The sequence below is a fragment of the Loxodonta africana genome, chromosome 11, assembly GCF_030014295.1.
Source record: "Loxodonta africana isolate mLoxAfr1 chromosome 11, mLoxAfr1.hap2, whole genome shotgun sequence".
Lineage (NCBI taxonomy): Eukaryota > Metazoa > Chordata > Mammalia > Proboscidea > Elephantidae > Loxodonta > Loxodonta africana.
In genome coordinates, this window is record NC_087352.1 from 16357896 (window position 1) to 16358541 (window position 646).

The following is a 646-nucleotide window of genomic DNA, read 5'->3' on the forward strand; positions in this document are numbered from 1 at the left end:
GGTTGGTTGGTAGCTGCTATGTTGAATAAGTGGGAAGGAAGGCATTTCTGATGAGACAGTACTTGAGTAGAGAGCTGAATGTTTTATAGAAGAGAAACTGAAGCTCAGAGAGGTAAAACACCTTCCCCAAGGTTACAAGGCAGATTCAGGATTAAAGGAGTTCCTTTGATTCAAAAGCCCACTATTAATGGTACCTCTCTCCCTAGGGAGTATACCTCAACGCTCTCAGCAAGTGGGATTCCTGACATGTTAACAGGCTTTGTCTACCTTTACCCCATCCCTTGTATCAAAGCATTTTTAAGAAGTAAGAGATTTTTCTGTGTTTGAATTTCAGTGGTGGTAGGGACAGAAGGTTTGCTTTAAGGAGGTGCTGGGGATTGTTCTGGAACTCAGTCATTCATTGGCTCTAACCACTAAAATCTATAGTTTTTTTTTTTTTTTAATGTCTTTAAGGTCTATCCAGAAAGATGACCTCTCCCTTGAAAAAACTGGAGCTACTTGAAAGAGTTGGCCTGGGAAAAATACAGAGGCTCAGGCTTTGAAATCCTCGCTGGAAAAAACCTCATTTATTGAGACAAAACCTTCTAAGAGTGTCTCAGAAATTCAGACTTGAGGATTGAAAAGTCCAAGACAGAGCTGGTCTGCA